This window comes from Thunnus thynnus, chromosome 18 (assembly GCF_963924715.1).
Source record: "Thunnus thynnus chromosome 18, fThuThy2.1, whole genome shotgun sequence".
Lineage (NCBI taxonomy): Eukaryota > Metazoa > Chordata > Actinopteri > Scombriformes > Scombridae > Thunnus > Thunnus thynnus.
The window spans coordinates 14,229,671-14,238,183 of record NC_089534.1 but is presented as its reverse complement, the minus strand read 5'-3'; positions in this window follow the sequence as shown (position 1 = coordinate 14,238,183).

Genomic DNA, 8,513 nt, shown 5'->3' with positions numbered 1-8,513 from the left:
CACTGCTTTGTGTACTTTATGATCCTGTTGCAGGCACATTGTTATTCCTTTAACTCTGACATGGTTTTGTGTCTCAATTGAGACTGTTGGGTTGTCAGCATATCAGCTTGCTACCTGCTTAGTAAGTTTTGAAAGGAGTTAAGTGCAGGTGAGAGTTTAAGGTCCAATAAAATATGGAATTATGAGTTAGAAAATGTGCAAGAAATTGTACTTTAATAATATTTGTTTTCTCTACACTGCTTATCTTTTGTTGGAGCGCCAGACAGACGGTTTGTACCCCACTGGGCCAATCCAGAGAAGTGTGAGGTGAACTGTCATCGGCAGAAAACACTATTAAACTTAGAGACTGTCTAAACTGTGTGGTGGTTATTGTTCAACAAGGCCAATCCCGCTCTTCTGGTTCATCAGGTGGTTTAAACCAAAAGCTCATCTGATAATTTATTTTGACCACAGCTCAGCCAATGCTAGATTTCTGAGATACACAAGGGTGTCATTTCAATTGGGGATAGAGGGGACAGATCCCCTTCACTTTACAGTTTGAGTTTGATTTACTTGGTAAAAATGCACTAAACAATGTCATAATCCAGATAAGAGAAGTCCTGAGTTGATAAAAATGTTCTCATCTGTGTCACCCTCACCCCTTATTCATATGGTCACAGTTTGAGTTTTGACAGTTTGAGTTGTGTGTGTATCGTTGACCTTTTGCCCCGGGTTTCGACTCTCAAGCTACATACAGGTTACCCTACTTTATTAGTGGAGGTTGTTTGGGCTGTATGCGGGCTGAAAGGAACACTGAAGGCAAGTACTTCCACCTCCTCTGCATGTTTTTCGGAGAAGAAAGATAAATCTCAACATCTATGCAAGATAAAGTGGTGAAACACAATTCTCTCTCACAGGTCTTATTCCATCTAGGGATGAAACAAACTAATTAACCTGTGTGCCCCCCACTTCTGAAACCAAACCAATATTCCTACAAATCCTAATATTGAGCATTAAAAACATCCTATTGTGATATATTGGCTAATATTTGACTTTTAACATGCGTGTATATTGTACCATAAACATTTTTGATAAGGATCCTTCAAACTCGGTTATTATACAGTTAAAAAAATAAACTTATCAGCACTCTTCAATGGATAAAATATGGAATAGCGACACTGTTTCTAAATGACCTCAAACATACCTTTGGCATTTATGTGCTACAATATCTCTTTGGACTGGCTGACATTTACGCCAACATCAATATACCTGAGACAAGCTAAAGCCAGCCAGTATCATCTTTGCCAGTGTATTGGTCGAGCTCTAATTTGGATCCATGTCTGGTTCAATTTTTGATAGGAGCTCACTAGCTGCTAACAGTTGTTTGAAATGACTTTTCCCACCTTGTTCCTTTTCACATTATGTGTTCACTTATCACACAGAGATGCGTCCTTGAAATGAAACCTGTAAACCTGTTGAAATATATTTTATGAAACCAGTTCAGCCTCACAACATCAATCATGACATCCGCCGGTTAAACACAAACCAGAAGAACCTCTCGTCGCTCAGACGGCACACATGCACAAACACTCGCATGTCTCCTTTGATGACGGCTTTTATCCATAACTGCCCGTAAGACCATGCCCTCTAAATTTGACCAACTCTATCAACACATGCATCACATTCACATGCTGACTCAACATCGCTGAAATATGATGCTCTCCCTCCCTCCCTGCCTCTTTCTCTCCCATCTTTGCAAGGCTGCAATAGAAATCCCTCCTCTGTATCTATGGGAATACAGGAGCGCTGTGTGTCCTCTACACTTCCTTCTATCCACCTCCCTCTGCATTAAGGGAACGCTGGCTGTGTCCCCCCCCCCTACACACACACACACACACAGAGTCTACTCCCCCCCTACCCCTTCTCTTAGACACACTTTCTGTCTGACACACTCTCTCAGAGTGAGACGCTGAGAGGAGAGAAAGGAGAGGGGAAGTGTGTGTGTGTGTGTGTGAGTTTATGTATTTGTGTGTGCTGGGTGTGTGTGTGTGTGTGTGTGTGTGTGTGCTGCTGCTGCATCGCTGAGCTACAGAGACTGGAGGCGAGGAGAGCGTTTGTCCTTGAGACTGACTGACTGACTGACTGACTGCAGCTGTAGAGCGGAGGACCGGCCAACCCAGTGGATGAAACTGACAGTGAGTATTAAGCAGAACAATAAGGACGAGTGAACGGAAAGAAGTAAGATACAGGACTCTTTTAATTGCAGCAGATGTGTTTTTGTCCCTGTCTGCTTAGAAACAGTCCAGTATGGTGTTTGAATGCATGTGGGGAACAGTGGTGTGTATGCGTGTATCTGACCAGGTGATGTACTGAAGGTCTACTCTGCTCCCAGGTGAACTCGTCTCTCAGGCTTTTTATTGGCTCGCATCAATACTTGCTTTTAAGCCTTAAGTGTAAGACTTTGTAAGCAGTTGAGCAATTGTTCTGCAGCAACGTCCACTGTGTGTCTTTGTGTGTGTGTGTGTGTGTGTGTGGTATCAAGAAAGATGTCAGCAAACATAACATTACATCTCCCCAGCTCTGCCTCTCTCTCCCCTCTCTCGCTGCTTCTGTTGACAGATCGATAGTTATCTATAATTGGAAGTCATCATTTATGGCGACCCTCCAAAAGCGAGTCATTATCATGTGTAATCTTGCAGAAAATTACATTTGGACTGGTGTACCTTGGCGTGGCTGGGAATCAGTGGACTGTGCTGAGTGGGCTAACTGGCTGAGGTATGACCAGAGGGACCCACCTCCAAGCCTGGAGAAGGGTGGAGGAGGGTGAGGGCGTGGGTGTCACATCTTGCCCAAAAACAAGGAAATCCCAGCGTCGCCTCTGAGTGAATGTGTACGATCAGACGAGGAAGGACAGGGTGGTAAATAGATTAGAAAGACGAGGGCTGAGTGTATTGGCATAAGCTCTCTGTGGTGTGAGTCAGTGTGGTGAAATGAGACTAGCTCACCTGTGGAGCTGCTGACAGAGAGTTAGATAGAGAGAGAAAAGCCAGAAGGTGAACACACAAAGCTGTGGTGGACTCTAAAAAAAAAAATAGCTCGTCTCTGTGTGCATCTGTGTTGATTTGTTTATTGTAGACATGCTGACAGTAAGCCAGAGGACTAAATTTGCCACCTGTGGAGATAAAAGTGTGATGTATGATGAGATAGACGGTCTGCTGTGTTTTGTGTGAGTGTGTGTGTGTGTGTGTGTGTGTGGGTATGTGAATGTGTGTATAATAGCTCCTGACATCAGCAGTAGGTGTGCGTTGCTGACTCCCAGGATTCTGTGTGTGTGTTGGGCCCGCACCGGTGGCTCCTCACCTGAGACAAGTCTGGGAACCAGGTGTGTGTGTATGTGTGTGTATTTAATAGTTTATTTATATAGAGAAGAAGATCCTTTACTTAAGTACAAGTACCAATAACATAATGTGAAAATACTCCATTTTAAGTAAAAGTCCTGCATTTACAATCCTAGGTGAAAGTACAGAAGTATTATCAGGTAAATGTAGTATAATTGTAGAAAAATGGGGTGACTGATATATCTTTATGTATTAGAACGTTAATGCTGATGCAAAAATGTGTAAATATGATTCTATAGTTGTAGCTGGTCGAGGTGGAGCTAATTCTAACTACTTTATATACAGTTTGGTTGCTTCTAGTCCAGTAGTTTCCAACCTATAGGGCAAGCTGCTCCAAAGGCTCGCAAGATAAATCTGAGGGTTCTTGAAAAAAAGAAGAAAAAGAAGAAAAAGAAGATGCTGCAACACAAATCTTTATTAATTTGGGGGGATTTCTCTCTAATATTTGCTTTTTTGGGTGGTAAACTAATGGATAATTTGACCTCTTTGGACCTTGAACAATTATTTAAATTAAGCCATATAAGAGGTTTACATTTACATTTTGTCCTTTGGCAGATGCTTTTTTTATCCAAAGCGACTTACAAGCGAAGCAAGACAATCAAGCATTAGAAGACAGTGACTCAAAAGAGCCTCAAGTAGCTGACTAGGCACAAGTACAATGAGAAAGAGAGCTAGACAGAAGGTTTTAAAAAATTGTAAGTGGGAAACGATTGGAAGTCGACAAGTGCATAAAAAATACCACAAAGGAGTGCAACAATCAACAAAGTGCTAGAAAGTTAAAGGGGCTCAAGTGTTGAGGTGTTCACGCAGCAGTGTTTCTATTGAATGCAGCAAGGATGGAACAGATCATAGACATCTGAAACAGGCAAAGAAATGGAAATAGGTCACAAGCCTAAAACGATTAAAAATACTGGTTTAATCTTAAACAATGCACTTTATTATCTAAACTTATGTTTTTTATGTAACATCTTAATCTGCAAAGTAACAAGTAACTACAGCTGTCAGATAAATAAGTACAATATTTACCTTTGAAATGTAGTGGTGTGTAAAGTAAGTATAAAAGTATAAAATAGAAATGGAAGTACTCAAATAAAGTACAATTACATCAAAATTGTACTTGTGTAAATGCACTTAGTTACTTTCCACATCAGTCATTCACACACTTGCCTCAAAGAGCTTTAAAATCTGTACAACATACAATATCTTCTACCCTTTGACTCTTGAAACGGACTCCACAAACAAACAAACAAACAAACAAAAAAAGGATCCCTCTTCCAGGATGGACAGACATGCAATAGATATCCTATGTACAGTATAGACAAAAAAAGTGTAGATATGAAGGATGTGGATCAGAGATGACACTGAGCAACTTCCAGGTGCCACTAAACACTCAACCTCCTCTACCATGAAGACCTGAACAGAAGACTCACAAAGACTCAAGGACATCATTCGCACAGAGGGACAAGAAATAAGAGATGTTCCCCTGTTTTTTTCCTTTTCCAATTCAAAACGCACAGAAAAACAGAGGAAGTGACTTAAGGCTACTGGCAGAGATGGAGGCCAGAAGCTGACCAGTTAATCCAATACCGCTTGTTGAGGATATGATGGGGCTGTGCTGTGGTAATCCACATTATGTTGTTAGGAGAGGCTTGGTTACATAATCGCTTAAGAACCTCTAGATCGCACCTGCCAGATGACAACATGGCATGATGATGGGGGACGGAGGAAAAAAATTAAGATTAAACTTCAGTCACACATGTTCCATAAGAGTCCTTAATAATAGTGCTTTTAAATAATCAGCTCTCATTAAAAAGTCTGTCCACTAGGGGGCAGTCCAGGCAAGTTATTAGAGTATGTAAAACATACTGTACAGCAGCCCTGTTTTTTTTTTTTTTTCTTAGTCTCAAACATTTAAGATCATCCTAAATTAGCTTTAATGAAATCCTGCCTCCTGTGCATATATGTTTCACAGAGCTGACTCACTTCCTCCCAAGTGGGACCTCGATCCCAGATCCAGAGATAAGTGAAAATCATTTGAAGACCATTGACCCGCTGAGGATAGCAGCACAAGCAGCAGCCGGTCCCAGTAGCTCTAAGTGACATTTCTATGGTTACGTTGCTTTAAGCCTCTCTCAGAGGATTTCTAAGGTTTCTGGAAAGACACTGATTATTCACACGTGATTCCTGCTGTGTGTGTATGTATGACCTCTGATCCATGTACAGTGTGGTACAGATCAATACCATGAAACCGATCCTATTCCAAGTGCTCATCTGTCAGTCAATCCATCTCTTCATGTATCATTTACCTTCCATCCATGTATTTAAAGGCATCAAACTGTAAAGCATGCCTATAGGAGGAAGCTACATACATTTTTATCTCACTCTTTATATATTTTTAGCTCATGTTTCTCTCCCCTTGTCTTCTTTTCCTTTTTCTCCATCTGTCTCCCCTCTTTTGTAAACCATTTAAGTGTCTGGGAGCTACTGTGTCGGTTCAGCGAGACAATGGTGTTTGCACACAGTGTCAATAGTCTTTCCCACTGTCTCAGTAATTGATGGATGACTGCGAGTCAGGCATAAACTAAGCAGATTACACTTACTAGATCTGAGGGTGATGCTTGTGTGTGTGTGCTGTGGGGGTTGAATTGGCAGAGTGACTGTCCAGTTTTGGAAGTCAATCCCACAGCTGTCCCCGGAGGCTGAGATTATTGTGGCTGTGAGTTTACGTTCTGTGGCTGTGGACGGGTGTGTTTTCAGGCCTGCGAAGGGTGTCTGCTTCACCCTTACTTTTACTTTTCCCTCATAGAAAACTGGATGCATCTGGTGCGGGGTCAATAGCTTGCAGCTGGGTGCTCTTTTACAGGCAGCATCCCCACGGAGCAGCTATTGAACTCCTGTCTTCAGTTCAGCTCCAGTGGTGTAAAAATATGTTTGATGGTCAACGGTAGCCGTGCGTGTTTGATTTCATTTGCTGCATTTAGCTTTAGTTTCCCATTTCTTGCTGTTTCTTGCAGATTTTGCTTTGGTTCACGTCATTGTCATATCGTTGTTGAGTGTATTTGTGATTCAGCATCTGTGTTTCTTCCATTTCTTGTGTGCTCGAAGTTGTACGTTTTTTTGTTTGAGCTTGACTGTTCAAGTTACCTCTTTGTCTCTTTTATTTTTACCTCTAGATACACTTTTTGGCATTCAATAGGAGGTATCAATGACTTTACAGCTGCTATAATCAATATTTTTATATTAAAAACGTATCAAATTACACTGTGTTTGTAAAAGGGGACGTGTGGTTTTCCACCACAATGTTACTGTTTTGGTTCATTCTCACAGCTCTCATCAGTGTTGTTTGCAGATTTCAGTGAAAAAGCCCTAATAACCTGCCCACCACCACACAGCAGACAGACACAGTTAGTGATGGTGAGCAGCCCAACAGCCGAGACAAAACCAGACCTAAAAGCAGGGTGTATATCGGACTTAGATTTGCCAGATTGCCAGAAACACGACTCCAAATTAATAAAATTAAAAGATGGTGTCAGGTTCCTTGATATAAGATTCCAGAAAAGGTATTATGAAATCTATATTAGCGCATAATTAGTTGATTAACCAAAGAAACAATTGACAGAAAATTAATCTTGTTAAAAAATAATCTTGTTCGTCTAACTTCTCATATGTCAGGATGTGCTGCCTCTCTCTGCTTTAAATCAGTTAAATTAAATACAGATGTGTTTTGAGCTTTAGGTTGTACCAAACAAGCAAACTGAAGACGTCGCCGTCAAATACATTTTGAGGACAATCAGATGTAAAAAGTAGATGAAAACCTTGAAAATCATTCTTCCTATCCCTAATCTGAATTTCTTTTTTGAGCTTGTTTGATGATAACTCTTTAACCAGCTGATTGAGTTCAATGAGTGCGACATCTTTTCCAGCTGCAACCTTTATATTCACATTTCAACCCTCAGTGCTATTACGTCGGCAAACATTGACAGAGAGCCACTGCAATGCAAGACAGAAACCTTTTGTGCAACGGTACACAGTAATGAGTGAATTATCAGAAAAAATAAACAACTCAGGAGTGTTCTTGCCTTCAAGTGGTTTACTACTAGACGCCGCTCTGGCTTGACTCAAGTGTGCCTTACTATTGTTGTGGTGAGTCTTAAGACCGCTCCACTGGTGCCAAGGAAAATATCAACCTTTGTTAGGTATCAGCTCCATTGATAAAAGTATTAATCTCTGTACTTGGTCACTTATGTATGTATGACTACGTGAAAGCGAATTCATTGATGGCAGCAGTCAAACTAAAAGCCACTGTGAGATAAGAGCCACTTGGCTTTAACGTCAACATTTAGTTTCCTAAATGGTTTATAAAAGATAATTCCTCAGTGTAGATAATTTTTTTAAGGTAATACATTAACTTGAGGAGATTTGATATGATAGTAGCACTCAGTGTCTGGCTCTTTGTGTTTTATGATTGAGATAAAATTATCTAGCATTAGAAATCGCACTCTATCTTTTATGGCTTTTTGTATGTACTCTCTCCGTAGTGTTTGCATGGGCTTGCGCTCCTATGTTTGTGTTGTGTGGCTACTTTCATGCAGTATGCATTTCTGTTGGCGAGCTGTTTCATGTGGTGCATAATGAGATAAGGTCCACTCCATGCAGTCTGCTGTCTGGCCTTTATCTGGGCAACAGATTAGTGCAGGTGATTTCATTCCTGTAGAGATTGGTTCGGCGGGGGTCAGCTAGGAACGCACAAACACAACGTCATGTCCAAGAGAGAGGAGGGGACAGACCGGGAATAACAAGGAAAAGAGCAGAAAGTCTGAGGCTTATGAGTGCCAAACTCCCTTTGAAATCTAAACATTTTTAAATTAAAATGTGGTTACAAACTGTGATCATTTGGGGATTAATTATAACTGGCACAGGGTGCATTTTCCGCTACTTTGTCTAATTTTATTGAGGAAGTTAACTGAAAAAATAGTCAGGAAAACATGATGAATTTCCTTTGAAAAAAATTGAAGATGGAATTTGCTGAACAAAACTGCATGTGATGGCCAATACTCCAATGCTCTACCTTCTCAATATCAAGGGACCTTGATATTGAGTCATATACTAATATATCACATCAGAGATAGAGCTTGA